The sequence below is a fragment of the Scophthalmus maximus genome, chromosome 13 (genome assembly GCF_022379125.1).
Source record: "Scophthalmus maximus strain ysfricsl-2021 chromosome 13, ASM2237912v1, whole genome shotgun sequence".
Lineage (NCBI taxonomy): Eukaryota > Metazoa > Chordata > Actinopteri > Pleuronectiformes > Scophthalmidae > Scophthalmus > Scophthalmus maximus.
In genome coordinates this window covers 9,098,209-9,114,932 of record NC_061527.1, presented here as the reverse complement: position 1 = coordinate 9,114,932, position 16,724 = coordinate 9,098,209, and the positions used below count along the sequence as shown (strand labels likewise).

At 45.7% G+C, this 16,724-nt stretch overlaps 1 protein-coding gene across 1 annotated transcript in view; it reads right to left on the bottom strand.

Moving 5' to 3' along the window:
• The window catches only part of ptprsa (protein tyrosine phosphatase receptor type Sa), a 217,612-nt gene extending 203,291 nt beyond the window's left edge, over window positions 1–14,321 (bottom strand). Inside the window, exon 1 of the mRNA XM_035647166.2 lies at window positions 14,057–14,321. The gene's annotated coding sequence lies outside the window, so the exon portion shown is untranslated. The remainder of the gene's footprint in view (window positions 1–14,056) is intronic.
• Between the last annotated feature and the right edge of the window lie 2,403 nt (window positions 14,322–16,724).

The window sequence follows — 16,724 nt, the reverse complement described above, 5'->3', positions numbered from 1 at the left end:
GACTATGGGAGAAAACACTTCCTGATATCAAACACTATTAAAAAATAATAGAGAGAATACATAAATGACCTAAAAGGCATCTTCTCTTGTAATATAGGTACGCAGGATTCCACAAGGGTGCAATCGTTTGGATTTCAACTTGATTCCTAAATGTGGCAGTCAAAGGAAAGATAATTTGTGTAGCTATTGTGCCGCAGTGTCTTTGGATAAATCAATGGCAGCGGAGCTTATTTATTGTCGTCTCAAGCAACTGATCACGCCAATTCTTCCTGCAGTGCAATGGAGGATGGGCTTGCATATAAATGTTCTAATATTGAACTGCAAAGTAATCCGAGGGGCAGCCACTGACAAACACACACACGCACACGCACACACACACACACACACACACACACACACACACACACACACACACACACACACACACACACACACACTGCATACTGAGGAATGACTGTAGCTGTAAATACTGCACACATACCCCATATACACAAAAAGAAATACAATACACGCACTCGCACACACACACACACACACACAAACACGCGGAGATCTGTGTGTCAGTATCTAAAGGACAAAGAAAGCACAAACACTGTCCTTCAAACACACATGCTCTTATTTTAATTGAACGACGACTGCCCCTCGAAATATCTCTGCATGTCCCTGCTGCAGACGAAGCCCCTCTGAACATCTGTGTTGTGTGTGTGTGTGTGTGTGTGTGTTTTCCTCTGAAGCTAGTGAAAGCAGCAGCCCGAGTTCTGCTAAATATTTAATGACGCTGTCTGACGGTCATAATCGCTTTTAAGAACAATAGATGAAAACAAAGGACTCGGAGGCGAAAAACCGCAGCCGGAGGTTAAAGCCACATCTCAGAGTGACAGGGCCGGCTTGTCAGAAGTATCGGAGAGGGGAAGAAGGGGAGGGAGGATGAATGGAGGAAGGCACTCAGAGCTATTAAAAAATACATGACAGGTGACTATCAATGTTAAGTGATGCTGGCATTTGACCCAGGAACAGTATAGAGGGCCTCGTAACATGCTGTGCACTTAAGTGCTATTTTGGAAGGATACACATAAGCAAGTATATCTGCAGTCTGAACAGCAGAGGAACGATGCAAAGGTCATCTATGGAACATAGATATTAGGGTTCGTGGCTCTCGACCATGGACCGTATATAAAAAAAGGACGTAGTCACCGGGTCCGGAAAGTGAAGCCACTGCGGAAGTGCCTGAAACCTGCAATCTCTCCAAATGACCAGCAGAGGGCGACTCCACTGGTTGCGAAAAAGAAGAGCATTTCTATAGAGGTTTGTGAAAAAAATGACACTACTTCTCTCCTGATTTATAACGTCACTGAACATTTTTCCTGAGGAATTTATGGTCTCGATCGCTTGTTTCAAGTTTTCTGCAATACGGCATTATGTTAATTTTGTAAATTAAGAGTAAAATAGATCATTAAGCAGTATATGTATTGGGGCATGGATACCGTGTTGTCGACAGCTAGTACCGTCCAATGGATGCAGGTCGCAGGTTTAGGTGCATGTCCAATGGATGTCCAAGGGTCTGGCCCACCCCCCCTCCTCCAAATATGGTTACTTCTGGGATAAAAATAAAACAAGATGGCGGTAGCCAAAATGCTAAACTCAAGGCCCCAAAACGGCAGTTCACAAACCAATAGGTGAGGTCGCAGTGGGCTGCCACTTGCTCTCAACGTGTTTTTAAAAAAATCTATTTGAAAAACACGAACTGTGTCCCTCTTTCTCAGAGCAATCTACAAACCTGGTTGTTAACAGTTTCACTGAAAAAAATCTTTTTTTATTCTCAAGCACATTTGCCATCTGTCTGTCTCCGGCATTCTCGCTTTCTATCGCAGGAGGAAGTGGCGCCAGCAGCCATGAGATCCACCTGCTCATGAACGCACTGAAATGGATGAAAAGGCACAGTATTGCAGCGGGGAGGTATGTTTCAGATGGCTATCAAAACAGATCCATGTGAAAACGTATTACCTTCATTTTCAGGGCTGAACGAACCGAACATGGGAAGGACGTGAAGAAATGTCAGTCAAACAAAACTCTTCACGCGCGGCAGAGCAGAGGATGGAGCTTTCCACCGCCAAGTACGTTTCTGTGACGTCAGGGCGAGTTCTCTTTGGTTTGTCAGTGATGACAAAGCCATATAGCAATATTCCTGAGTGGAATCACTTGTAAGTCATTCATTAATCATTTGAAAACATCTATGTAGACTTGTAAATTATATATGTTGTCGAGCTATGATTAAATAATTTCTAAGCCATTGCACATAGTTAAACAACTTGTGTGCATGATTGTTAAATATAAACAATGTGCAAATTATATAAAGATGATACGAGTAAACCCAACGATATAATGTGAAGTAATGTGTAGTGTAATCATGAGACACAATCATTATTACATGTACCTTTTTTATTAGTAATAAATTAAGTTAATTCAGTTGTAGTGAAATGTATGTAAATGCTTTTAAAATGTACAAATGACATGAAGAACTCCACTCTTGTCATGTTCGACAAATGATTTTAAAATGTTCATCGCAACTACAGGAGTTAATATAGAAGATGGTAAATTATTCAGCATCCTCATTTGTGGAATCATTTACCCAGTTTTTGACGAGCATTGTTTTGTTTCCAAAACCAGATGTGTTTTTAGTTGAGATCTTCATTTCACAATTCCCGAAGCAAATGTAAAAAAAAATAAAACTTTTGAGGTCGCAGTCGAGGAGTGAGCAACGCAGGGGGAGACAAGTTGGGAGAGACGGAGGGAAACAACAAGGAGATGTAAATTACTAGACAAGGAGGAAAGGGGAAGGGAGAAACAACGCAGGCAATCAGTGGGGAACGGGACGGTGCTGAGCTGGAGGTGGAGAGAGAGAGAGAGAGAGAGAGAGAGAGAGAGAGAGAGAGAGAGAGTTTGAGGAAACAGAAAGGGGGCAAAGAGGAACAGAGAGAAGGAAGGAGAAAAAAGCCAAAGAGAAAGAGGAATGATGGATAAGGAGCAGGAGGGGGAGAAAAAAATAACTCAATTGACATGAAACAGGAGCAGGCAGCCAGATAACTAGAGAGCCCTTTTTTCTGGGTGTCAATTAAAACAGCAGACAGGAGGAGGAGGAGGAGGAGGACGTAGATGAGCTGAGGAGGTGCAGAGCAGAGGTCAACATTTCAGCTCACCCCGTCTCTCTGCCGTCCATCTTTCAGAATGTTTCAGAACACACAGCCTGGACATTTCTCAAAAACTGCGACTCCCCCGCTAACTCACTGACCGTAAACATATGGGGGGGGGGGGGGGGGAACATGGCTTCCATCTCAGGGAAGGCAAAGTGATGAACGGGGCAGCTTTGAAGAATCGGCAGTCCTCCTTGGGGTTCGTCAGAGGTCTGACTGATTCATTTGGCAGGAAGTGATGGAGGGTAGGCTTCTCCATTTCCATGTTTCCATTCCAGACAGGCGGGGGGGGGGGATCCTGTGTGTGCATTTCTCGCTTTTCTGACTCGAGGGCTCAGAGCAGTAAAACAGGAAAGAATGGATGGGGACTAAAATTACATAGTGGGAGGTAAAAGAGGTCGAGGGAGACCGAGGGAATGAAAATGCAGGACAGGGGGAAAAAAAAAAAGCAGTGAGAAAGCAAGAGGGAAGGCAGATGGAGAATAAGAAGCAGATAGGTTCACCTCTCATTAGCTCGCCTGCCACACACTGTGCCACAAAACAATGCAGCACCCAAGGACATGAATTAAACAGAGCGCCAACTACCTCGGAGGAAAGCAGCCCTGCCAGCACTTAGCCGGGGCCTCATAAACAACCGGCTCACATTTGTCACTTCCTCTTCACCCAACAAAGACACGGCAGAAATATATTACCTCTAAGTAGACATCGTTCCTCCTTTCGCTCACAATCCTGTTCTGGCCCCGGCAGCTGGTTTGAGCGAACTTCACAGATCAACAGACCAAAAATAATCAGCAACACAACATCCAGACTGTGGCCTTGGCTTAGCTGTCACAGTGGTTTAGAAATCCTAGTCCCTGAATGTGTCCTTCATTGTTTCTACATCTAGTTTTTATTTCAGTCATATGACTGTCCAAAAATGGACACCAGTTCTGGAAAGTGAAGCCAATGCGGCAATGCCTACAACCTGTATTCTCTCGAATGACCAGCAGGGGTGCGACTCCGCTGTCTGCAAAATGAAGTCAATTACTACAGAAGTCTATGAGAAAATGATTTGATTTATATCATCAATTAAAATCTCCCTGGGTAGTTTATGGTCTCAATCGCTAGTTTCATGTCTTCTACAATAAAGCATGATGTTCATATTTGTCAAATAGACGATAACGCACGGTATACATTGGGGTGTGGATACCATGTGTCTGACAGCTAGTACTGTCCAATGGGTGCAGGTCGCAGGTTGCACTGGATGAGCTCTCAAAACAAAATGGCGCCGGCCAAAAGTCTAATTGTTAGGCTTCAAATCGTCAGTTCACAAACCAATCACGTGGTCAGTCCTTGTTGGAGGACATAAAAAGAGGACAGCAGTGGGATTAGCTTGAATGTCTAAACCAACAACTAAAAACCATTTGGATTATTTTGCACAGAAAGTTGCGACAGAAGCTGTGCGACAGAACCACAAAGCCCCCCATGTTAACGTCCGCGTCGGTGGTCTCACGATGAAACACTGTCACTCGGTACGCTATACTGTACCATACTGATAAAGTGTTCTCACTCTTCCAGGAACGGTGGGTTTTGTATACATTGTAATGTTTGACAAATAACAAGAACATACTGGAATTTCCAAACGCTATCTCCTGGGACGAGAGTCAGAGCTCTGTCAGGGTTTCATGGGGGAGGAGGGAGGGGGCTGCTCATTTCCCAGCACTACATCTGTGGTAGGCATTCAATGAAAGGTAAAGATCCGACTCGTGTCAGGGTTTATGATAGCAGATATATCTGGTTAATACACAAGTACCTCCCCACCATCATCCCCTCACTCCCTCCATAGCCCGGAGCTCCACAGTCTGACCTGAACCTGCTCCAAAAGCTCTCCATCGCACCCTCCTCCCCATTATGTATCATTCCTCCGCAGCTGCGATACCCTCTCCCTCTCTCAACCGATATCTCTGGAGCCCTCCCTCAAAGAGAAGAGCAGGCACAAAATGAACTGAACGGGAAAAGAGGCAGGCTACTCAAATTCCTAACATGCCAGTAATGCCATGGTTTGAACAGCCGGATCCGCACGTCTGTCATCAATCATCTCCTCTACGCCGCTGGACGGGAGTCACAAAACACAGAGCGCCTGGCTGCATCGGCCCCAGGGGCCACACACACACACACACAGGGTTATGTGCATGGAACCATTCACTGAACACCCTCACCTTAGTTAATGATCCTAGCTGTCTCATTAGTGTGAAACAATCATCCCCCTTGGCACCAAAAAATTTGAAAGCGAGGAAGATCCCCCCCCCCCCCACATTGTGAAGACCACTGTAGCGGCTGGTAGTTTGGCTGGGGTCCGGCCGTCACAGTCCGCCATAGAGCTATAGCCTCGGGAGAAAACACGGATTTGGTAATCAAGCGAAGGCAAAACAATTACTAAAATCCAATAGTCAATGTCCGTGGACAAACAATAAATCCTTGGTGGCCACCTCGGAGGTGCTGGGAAATGGGGTCCGACTAATTAAACAGAAATCTACCGGTGTGCTATCGTTGGCTAATAGTTTCGCCGCTACACCATTTAGCCCATCTGATTAGGCTGTTTGACACAGGCTTTGTAAAAGCCCTTACCAAGGGGCCAAGAGCTGCCCTGTACCTCTGAGGACATTTTAGGCCCAATCCCATTTCTCATTTTTAACCCCTACCCCTCGCCCCTTGGTTGAAAATCTACCCCTACCAAATGGGACACCCCCACGAATGCGATACGTCAACACGTTACGTCAACACGTTACCGGATATTCAACAGCCTGGAATGACGGTGGCTTTTATGAAGAAAAGCACCATAATACATTGAAACGACGAGTGAATGTTGTCATGAAATTATTAACGGAGAAATTACAAATTTGTGAGATTCTTTGGTCGCCTTGGAATGGGATTGAGGCTTATTCTTTCGTTAGCTGTGAGAAACTAGTTTTGGAGTCTAACTACCAGAGAATGTGTATAGTAAAAAATGGTGATGACTCTAAATAGTATTTAATATTCAAATACGGTGGATAAAAGATTGATGCAGAGGGACTTCCACAGTACTGTACACAAAATGAATCAGAGATGTACTTGTACATTGGCTATTCCCTAAATGAGGTATAGAAGCACATACCCAAAATTGGCGAAGTTTAAATAAAAGGCCTGTTTCCGCAAAAAAGTGTCAGAGGGGTCACATGGGTTAGAGCGCCAGTGAATCAAAGGTAAACCCTTTTCAAAATTTGCCAGACACAATCACTTGACCGTGCAGATGGAAAATTTCAATTCCAGTTGTCTTTCGTCGAGTCAGACATCCGATTTTCGGCGGGCAGGCGATGGGTAGAAAAGCCTAATAGGGTGCTGGGAATTACAGCGATAGGAGGAGAGCCTGATGGTGAATGCCAGGGGGAATCAGGTAAGACAAATCTGTCTGAATTTATGAGAGCAGTGTGTGTGTGTGTGTGTGTGTGTGTGTGTGTGTGTGTGAGCTGCAAATAGAAGAATAAAGTATACAGAGCAGGCAAACAGTGGGGAGTTTATGATATGTAAGCTCTGAGCGCACAGTGTCAAGTGATGATCTATTCATTCTCACATACTTAATGTTCATTATCGCTCCGTTCATAAACTCCGCAGGAAGCGAGGCTGAAATTCAATTAGATGACATGACCATGCTAGAAGAATTTCTTTTTGTCCTTTTTCTTTTCGTATCAAAGCATTGCAAGATGAGTGCAGCAGAAGCTGCGATCCACAGTCGAACAGGTATGTCAATAACAATCGTACAACTGCCGTGATCAATAGTTCGTGCTCGCTTTAAAAAGGTCCCGTCCTCAACACTCTTCCTGCCCATCTATTCCGGACTCATTTCCAGTCATCTCCTTCTCCCCGTCTCATCTATAATTCTAGCTCCTTTCCCTCTCATGGCGCTCCCTCACCTCCCGTCGCTCATCTTCTCTCCCTATCTTCCTCGCCTTCTTCTCCTACCTCCTTCCCTCGGATCTCTTACAGTATCTGTCTCCCCATTTGTCGTGGCCTCAATCTTTCTCTCTCTGTTTTCCCACTTCACTTCACTCCTTCCTTCCCCCCATTTTTATCCTTCCATTCTCCTACGTCTCATTTCTCCTTGCCAACTTTCCCTCCCTCTTTTTGGTTCCTCTCATCCTTTTCTTCTATGCCTGACTCCGTCATCTTTTTCAGTTTTTGCCTACTTTTCCTCTGTCTGATCTTCTCTGTTCCACCTCCTCCTTCCTTCCTAAACGTGTTTGTCATCCCTCCTTACCCTCCATCACCATTCTTTCATGCGTCTCTACGCTGTGTGCCCCCCTGTCTTTCTCATCACTCTCTCTTCATTACCTTCTCCTCCCCTGCTGCTTCCTGATTTTCCTCTTCCAACCTCCGCCACTCCTGTCCCCCGTCACGCCTCGCTCCTCCTTCTGTCGGCCATCTCTCCTTCTTCTCCCTCTGTGTCTCACCTTTGCTCTCCTGCACTCCACCACTCACAGGTTTCCCAGGGCACATTGTTGCATCCTAACGGAAGCTTGCACAGCATTCTGCCATAAATAATTGAAGAGGCCCCACATGGCCAGGCACGCTCAGTCTAAATGGATTATTGTGGGAGAGATCAATGCCGGCCTGTGAGGGTTTTATTAGGGCCTGCAGATGAAACGTACAAGGCCACCGCCAAACGCTCTCCACTCTCTGTCTTGATTCTGCCCTGCTCCGGCGTGACATTCTCACCACCTTCCCTCCGTCTCCCCGGCTGCACTTTCAACCGATTCGCCCACTCCCACCGACGACCCCGCCACACCGCAGGAGGACCGTGGCCGACGCCTTTACCGTGCAGCTCTGAATTAAACATAAATGAGCATGCAAGACGGCGTATGAATCATTCATTCTTTATGATGTCTCCGACTATGATGCAGGCTTGGTAGTAAACAGACAGGTCAGACAGTGTTTTGTTATCCCTGCCAATGTCGAGATGCATTATCTTCAGAGACCACCCTCCCCCGACCCCCCCTCTGTTCACCAGCATGGTGGGAAACGTCCGATAATACCCACCGGAGTTGTCGCGGGCAAGATGAGGGAGGGGGGAGGTGCAATGCTACGGCGACCTTCAATTTGTTACGACCCTTGGGGGCGTGTGTAACCCTCAGCAAGCTTCTCTCCCCGAGGAGATTTACATCCGTCTCATCCAATGAGAGGCTTCTTTGTCTGCTTTCCAGGAAACACCCTGCCAGTCAATTAATGTAGTTATTTGGATCAACGCTCTTGAATACATAAATAGACGATGATGACCAAACAGACAGACAGACAGACAAATTGAAAAATTAATAAAGAAAAAAATAATAATGGGGGTACGAAAATCCATACACCTTTCTGAAGTCAAATCTCAACACACTTTTGCAGCACATATTTTTTAGACCTACACTTTCCGTGGCTGACTTTACTTGTGATATCCATTGCGAATACACGTCCATTAATCCACTTTTTTTTTTAAACACCAGATCCAGAACTCCACACCCCCGCCGAGAATCTTCACGTTTTAGGTTTTCTTCGCTCTCAAAATAATCCGGTGACAGTTGGTGGCACATACGTCGGTGCACCGCGGACGTGACACTTCCTCTTAACAACTCCCAAAGCAGTATGGGACCCACAGGTCCACAAGGTAGAGCATTACAATCCCCCTCAATCGAAGTAAAGCAGAGTAATATCATCCGTCGATATTTATTTTATTCATATTATATCGAAATAATATTTTTTCTATTTTGCATCATCAGTATTTTTGGACTCAGAATAGAAAGAGTTGCGAGGTCTGGGGAAACGCGATGGACATTTTTCACCATTTATGATGGTTCGATTATTCGATTGTGAAAACAATCGTTAGTTGCAGCCCTAGATAATATGTGAAATGTTCTTTTCCCTTTGCCAAACTACTGTTTCAATATTGTTTTTTACATGGAAAATGTATCATATAGAAACAGTTTTACAGGATGGGACAGTTCCTGCCCCAGTTTCCCAACATGTCCCCACTGATTGTGTGTTTTTGACAAAACCTGAACACATAATTTTCAGCCATATTTCTCAGTGTCTGTAAACACACAAATTACCACTGCAGTCATCCTTGAGAAAAGAGCCCTTGAACGCTCAAAACGCTGCTTTAACTTGAAATAACACTCTTACATGATGTAAAAAATGGTTACATTGTTCCCTCCTTTGTGGTTGTTGAGATAATAATAATACGATAACCTGCACAAGAAGGAACTGTAGTGTGAGACGCCAGCGCCTTCCACTTGAGCCCATTCACATTTCTATGATTGGAACCTGCGACAGTCATGAATAGACATTGATTTGTGGTCTGGCGGTATGAAATGAAGCTCAGCATATTTGACAGGGAGAGAAGGGCCCTGAGGCTTTTGATCCCGTCCTTCACAAGCATGTGGTCTCCCCCTCTTTCCCAGGCATGGAGGAGAAACCACGCATTTCTCCTGGACCGCCCATCTTCTCCCTCCCTGTGACATCTTGGCACGTAGCAGGGAAGATGTGTACACATCAAAGCCATTAAAGTGTCAAGCTCCGCGGTCGGCTCGAACCAGGTCAGAACGGCCATGGACAACGGGTGAATACTGCATTTCTTTGCCCTCATTCTGGCAGTCAAGACTTCCCCTAAAGAGCTTATGTCTGAGCCACTCGAAATGACAAACCAGTCTTCAAAAGATGCAGGGACAATTTCTTTCTCTGCTGTTTCCAGCGCTCATTTGCATATGGATTTGCGGCCCATATGCTTCCTGACAAGATTTACTGTACAATATGGCACCATTGGACAGAAGGCTGAGTACAAAAAAAAATTGCTCCGTCACATTACAGCACCCCTCCTCTGCTTTTCTTTAATGATTGACTCACTCTAAATTACCTCTGCGGTGCCAACCACTGGAGTTTTTGGTTGCGCACGTCAATCTCTCGCTGGCTTTATTTGCCCTGACCGTTCACATGCATTGAAAACAAATCACTCCGTGTTTTGCGAGGTTGCTCGATGGGCGGAGGTGAGAATGGGACGAGATGGGATACTCTGAAATTGACATTCAGCCACTTAGAATTTCAAATTCTGCCACAGGCGGGGGAGTGAGGAAAATAAACACGAGAGGAAAAAAAAATAAAAAAGTCTGCTGTTTATCTGCAGGTGACAACTAACAAGCGCTCTCCTGGTAATTAGACTGCTGCAGTGCACATCGACGAAGCTCTCCATCAAGTGTGCTTATGATTAAATATTTTCTTTTCCTCTCTTCTCTCACGCTCGTCTCTCACTCTATGTGTTTGGATTCCCTTAAACAGCTCTGCCAGCCATGCACATCTATTTCCATTTTGACTGCATTAATGACATGGTCACACACTTAGGATGGCGGCTTGTAATGAGACTGCAGAGAGTGACTTACAGCTCCTTATGGAAATGCAATAAAAAGATATATACACGCGCGCGTGTGTGTGTTTGTGTTTGTATTTGCAATGCATGGCGACTGTTTTTTTTTTAACAGCGGTGTCCTGCCTCACATGCCGGAATGTCTCTTTGGCGCCCAGCTGGTGACAGGTGAACATGATTGAAGTGCATTTCTGCAGCGGAACACAACGGATGCTTAAGCGTGCAATCCAATCACCTGTCTCATACATACAGAGAGGTTGGCTGATTGATGTCATGTTGAACCAACCCGGCTCGTCTCCGTTTGCCAAGCGTCACCTGTAAAAAAGGTGACCTATGACCCTTTGCACTTTGAAAATTGAATACATCTTCATAAATAAGAGTGTCATAACTTAGATATTTGAAAATGTCTTCGAGAGCTCGTGCGATCGCAGAGATTAAACCCCTCAACGAGGATCAAAATCCCTGAGAGCTCCTCTGAACCTTTACATCTAAGTGGAAACTTGAGTCGGATGATAAAATTCTGTGACAATGTTTTTCTTTAAAAGAAAAATCTTCCTTCATTTCAACTTCAATGAAGAACCTCAAGAGTGTGTGGCCTCTACCCATGTCCGATGTGGGTTATTTGATCGCTCCATGAACAAAAGGAAGAGGAGACGCTTCATAAAACGTGTCCGGCCCATTAAGTCTGAGGGAAGGATTTCTCGTGGCTGTCCTCCCGCGGGCCGCCTGTCAGTTAAGACAGCGGAGAGTGAGGGACTCCTTCCTGTCGTCTATGTGATCAATGGGTGGCACCACAACTTCATTTCGGCAAAGAAACACACAGGCAAATCCGTGCCGAGGTGGCGATCAGAATCAAACATCTTATGAAGTGTAGCCCCCCACAGTTGCTGTGGGGCATGAAATGATGTAACATCACAGGGAAAACCAGAGAATGAATTCAAATCTCTCTGTGTCTCTTTGTGTGTTAGACTGCATACAGCCACTCGTGCATTACGTCATTTGGTTCATCTCCACATCTTTATATGTCTCCCTCACGGGAGACCAAACTGTCTACGTTTTTGAGAGAAAATCATGCTCATGGAATATTGAAATGTAATAATAAGTAATAATACACTTAATTCACATAATAGTGTGTAAATTGTGTTGCTTTTTTATTTAGAAAGGACTGAGATGTTTTGTGCATGTTAGTGCATGGGAGCTCCTCGGCACGTGTGTGTGCGTGGGTGTGTGTGTGTGTGTGTGTTCGGTGTGTGTGGGGGGGAGTCTGTGTGTGTGTGTGTGTGTGTGTGTGTATGTTCGGTGTGTGTGGGTGGGAGTCTGTGTGTGTGTGTGTGTGTGTGTGTGTGTGTGTGTGTGTGATGGGGGGGCACTCAAAATTTCTCTCATGTGACGGAGTATCACTGGGAATTGTAACACACAGCAACATCATGAATTTGATTACATTACATCGCACTGCGAGCCTGTGAGCCATTTCCAGGCACCGTAAAAAAAGGCCATAACCAAGTTACCACTGGTACAGAGAAAGATGAATAAAGCCATTTTCTTTTAACAACCCGGGCGCTGGCGAGATATTGTTCTCTCCCCCGGCTTGTTATGAGCTTTGCAGACGCGACGCGCGCTCATTGCGCACGAAGAGCGAGAGAAGGGGACGAGATGGAGAAAAGGCACAACTTCGGTTAAAATAATAGACCGGATTGAACTGTGGCAATTGTCTCAGCACGAATCTCCAAATAAAAATGCGCTGTCGTATCCTAATCAGATATCATAAATCGTCGATGCTCCATGGATCTGGATGCTGTGGCAGAGACGAGAATGGAGGAGCTCTTCTACATCTGCATCTTAAAAAGTTCATCATTGTGTTACATCATTTTGTTATTGCCTGATGGAGCCTATTTATCTATCTGTATTTTCGAAAAACGGAAAAGAAATTAGAGAAAGCAACGGCAGTGCTATTTGAACGTGGTATTCAATTAGAAAGTTTTAAAATCGAGACGTTCACACGAGCCCTTTTTTTATTTTTTATTTCTCACTGGGCTGGAAAACGACGTCGCCAATATACACCTAGACAACATGGGTGAAAGCGGGAGCGAATTTATTTTTCCAAGCCGGAGTCTCCAGCATTCACCACCGCCAGCACATGCAAAAAAAAAAAAATAATAATAATAATAATAATTCCGTGTCATCGTTGTGCTCGGGTGAGGCTGTGGAGAGCTCAAGTGGCGCACCTTGAAATCAGACCAACTCCATATTACACCCCACCGACAACGGGATGCGCAAAAGGCGATCTCGGTCCAGGGGGTGGTGACCAAACACTGACTACACTCTCAACAAGTCCAACATGTTCACCCGGAGGCTCCACCGTCACACCAAGAGCAGCAGCGAGCGGTCCGCGCGCACAACGGAGGAGAGAGGGAGGGAGAGGGAGGGAGAGGGATGGAGGGAGAGAGAGAGAGAGGGATGGAGGGAGAGAGAGAGAGAGAGAGAGAGAGAGAGATGAAATATCGAAAATGGCATTTCCGATCGATGCCTGCAAGTGGGACCGAGTGTGCCATGATGTACGGGCATGTTCATATCAATGAATCCTAATGCAAAGCATCTCGTGATCGACATGTTTAGAGAAACTGCCCCCTGTGGAGATGCACTTCCTGCTGGATGGAGAATACCCCCCCCCCCCCTCACACACACACACACACACACACACACACATACGTCTTATCTATCTCTGTCTGTCACCCCCCCCCCCCCCTCACTCTCACTTCTCACATACATACACACACATACACACACACACGCCCGAAAAATAAAAAGAGGTAATTCACAAAATCCTGCGCTATGCTCCAGCGCAGACAAGTGCGAGCGCAGACATCATCCTTGAGCATCTTTGTTCTCCTCTCTGCTACAGAACCAGCCCCCCGGGGTCGTTGTTTTTTATTTTTTAAATTTTGGGAGATGAATATTGTGATTAACTCTCGTGTAGTGGGGGGGTGAATGATGAATCTCCCTCGTACACAAGCAGCGCGTATGCTCCACGACCACCAGCAGCAGCAGCTCTGCGGTGGCAGAGTCAGGTCTCCCGCTGAGTCCAGGACTCGTCTCTCTCTCTCTCTCCCCCCATCGCAAAGCTCCGCGGCAGCTTCAACAAGATGCTTTGCAGTATTCTGACTCAACGCTTCTCTTTGGGGCACTTGCCCGCGTCCCTGCGCTGAAAAGCGGCAGGGGAACGCACGACCCGCGGCAGGAGAACGCACGACCCGCGGCAGGAGAACGCACGACCCGCGCCGTGCGCTCCAAAGCCAAAAGCCTCGCATGCCCCCGATTGTTTGTCAAAGCATTTGGACAATTACAAAAGCACAATTGATGATTCAACCAATTGACTGTGGAAGAAAGTGAGGGAGATTCCTTGACAGTGGCTGGGGTAGGGTCAGGGGGGAAAGGAGCCGGGGAAGTATGTGCCTACCTTTTTGTCAGCCCCTCGGAGTTCCTTTTTTTTTTCTTTCTTCACAGCGTGTAAACCCCCTCACATCTTCATGGTTCACATAAGCAAATAATCCCCGGATTCGCGTCCCCGCGGCAGGTCCAGTGAGGAGCAGTTGACGGGCTCCTCTGCTGGCTGTTCTTTTAAATCCACGCCGGGAGCGCAGGCTGCTCCGTCAGGACGCGTCTGGGTACGGCAGGAGGAGTCGCTCCCTCAGCTGCAGCCACCGTGCGCACTTGGAGAAGCCGGAGCTCTGTCCGCCCGGGGAGGCTGAGGGAATGATGTCATGCGTACGGCCCTCCCTCTCCAGCCACTCCTCAACTCACGGCTCTCTCCATCTCCCCACCGGTCCTCTCGGCCCAGCCCCTCCCCGTGGCACGTTTCAATTTCCTTCCTCTTCAATGTGTCCACTGAAAAAAACAAATAACGCCGGAATTGTAGATTTAAGACAATCAATGAATATCACATATCACAACAATCTGCCAGTAGTTTTTTGGGGTTTTTTTTTGAACAGTGGATGTCTACCCCTGTTATTTCAATTAAGGTTTAAAGTGGAACACAAGGCTGACAACTTGCCTTAATATATAAATATGTTTTTTGCAGTGACGTGATGAAGTCATTGCGCCCTCGCCTCACTGGAGGTGTCGTCCACCGTCATCGTCGTTTTACCCGGGATAAGAGGGGGGGGGCAGCCATAGAGCGTCACGTCCTCAGGTATGAAGCTGAGGACAGGTGGGCTTCTTTTGCACGCTGTGATTCATACACCACACTGTCAACACAGGGGCATTTTTTTTTTTAACAACTCCTTTTGTGTGAGTCACACTTATTTGGGAAATGATGTTTCATTTAACGCGGCTATATTTCACTGTACAAAATATTCAAAGTTTGAATAATTACTAAAAACCTCTTCATCTTTATGAGAATGTAATCAAAGATAAGCATTTTATTAGATTATAGTTTGAGGTGAATATCCTAAAGTACCCTCACACGCATTTAAATTCATCACAATGGGTGAGTGAGCTATAGGGTATTTTCTGCATCCTGGCTTTGCTGCTGGCTGGGAGGGGAGGGGAGGGGGACGAAAAGGAAAAGACTGCCAGGGCGTTTAATCAATCAGTTTCAGCCGCAGGTTTTACTTAATCAAATATTTAAAGTGGCAGGGCTGCTTTCCACCACACTGGTGCACACAGATGCTCTCACGGGGACAAGCTGAAATGCAGACCACGGCTGGAGCCCGGCCATCCATGCTTCCCTCAGTGCAATGACTTGTTCCTTAAGGGAAGTAGTTTGTGTCAAGTGGCAAAGAACTGGCTGCTGGCGAACAGTGGGAAACACGGGTTCTGTGTGCAATATACCTCGTGTTGTCATATGTCAGACCGTCTTTACAGACGTCCATGCAGTAAATGTAATATTTCCTCTCATCTACATGTCACGTTGTGGCATTTGGGATATGGGGAAAGTCAAAGCAATAGGACAGGTCACTGACTTCTCAATACCTCAAAGGACTAACTCACAAACGGACACATTCGCATCTGCGGGAGCCTCTGAGTCTTCAACAATAGGCTTCTTTCATATACCACTATGTATATGACTATTCATATGCACTTTGCATGTGCGTATACCGTTGTGATCGGGGAGCAGACCTACTCTGCAGTTGGATAGTGCAGAAAATATTACAAACGAGAAAGTAATAGCAGGGATTTATTTTCTTGGATCGACGAGGAGGCGGAACTAGAATTTTTTGCATGTTACTCCACAGTCCCTCTTGAAAAATTTAAATGAAAAACAAACAAATACATAAATAAACGTTCAAACTGCCGTTGTCATATAGAACTGACTTGAGATGAACATTTTGACACTGATGAATTGAAGAAAATGGCTAAAACATGAAAAAAAGAAAGAAAGAATATGCGCATGGTTCTTCAAAGATGGCAGACCTCAATCGATTTCTGTGTCATGAGCTGGTGGAACAAAGAGGCAGTGGTGCATAAATTAAGAACGGGAACGCACCCAGCGAGAGCCAACAATTTCATCACTCGTGGCTCCAGTGGGGATCAGCCTCTTAAGCTTGGAAGTGTTGAAGTCAGGACAATGTGTGACCTTTAAGCCGAAACCAGAGCATTTAAGTCCCCTGGACTGATCATCTGATTGTCCTTTGCCCGTCTTTGCCTTTACTTCAGATAATTGGACATTCCTTTGATAAGGTGCGCTCTGGTCAGTCGGCGGACAATGTTCATTGTGAACAAAACGGCTAACGGAGTAATCAGCGAATTTAAGATTCCATACCTGAAATTGAGTAAGTGCGTTGTTGCATGTTGTAGGGTAAGCAGTGGAGAGTTTATGTCTATAGTCACATTTTGTGAAAGCATTTCAACGTGTTTGGAAAGAGAGAGAAAGTCAGAAAGAAAAAAAAGGGAAAGTTGCATCTTTTACAACGCAGAGTTTTAGAGGTTTCTCGCCTCTGTGGCGGCATTTAAAAAGGTGACATTGCTGCGCTGTAAATTACCACATTTCCATACATTTAATTTACGTCAGTGGGACCGATCGATAAAACAGTTAATGTAATATTCTCTGGGTAATACGTCTGTTGCAACCTTGACGTGCCTTCAAGGTGGATGAATCAGAAACTAACCGCTGCAATGAATAAGTC